Source organism: Eimeria mitis, genomic scaffold, assembly GCF_000499745.2.
Source record: "Eimeria mitis Houghton genomic scaffold, Emh_scaff4019, whole genome shotgun sequence".
Lineage (NCBI taxonomy): Eukaryota > Apicomplexa > Conoidasida > Eucoccidiorida > Eimeriidae > Eimeria > Eimeria mitis.
In genome coordinates, this window is record NW_013572353.1 from 3,260 (window position 1) to 3,557 (window position 298).

The following is a 298-nucleotide window of genomic DNA, read 5'->3' on the forward strand; positions in this document are numbered from 1 at the left end:
CCATCGGTGTCAGGGGTGCTGCAGCAGCAGCAGCAGCAGCAGCAGCAGCAGCAGCAGAGGAGGGGTCGCCGCCCCGCGAGAGACGCAACCCGCCCCACACAGCTGCCTGTTTATCAGCTCAGTAATAGCAGCAGCAGCAGCAACTGCTGCTGCTGCTGCAGTTGCTGCTGCAGTTGCTGCTGCAGCAGCTGCAGCACGAGCAGCACTAACAGCAGCAGACACAGCTGCTGGGAGAGAAGAGTCAAAAGAAAACAATTTGCTGCTGCAGTTGCTGCATTAGAAATTCCAGCTGCTGCTG

General features: G+C 58.7%; 1 protein-coding gene across 1 annotated transcript in view; it reads right to left on the reverse strand.

Moving 5' to 3' along the window:
* The window catches only part of EMH_0071620 (uncharacterized protein), a gene marked incomplete at both ends in the record, with an annotated part of 5,029 nt that overhangs the window by 3,088 nt on the left and 1,643 nt on the right, over positions 1 to 298 (reverse strand). The gene's annotated exons all lie outside the window — the stretch shown is intronic.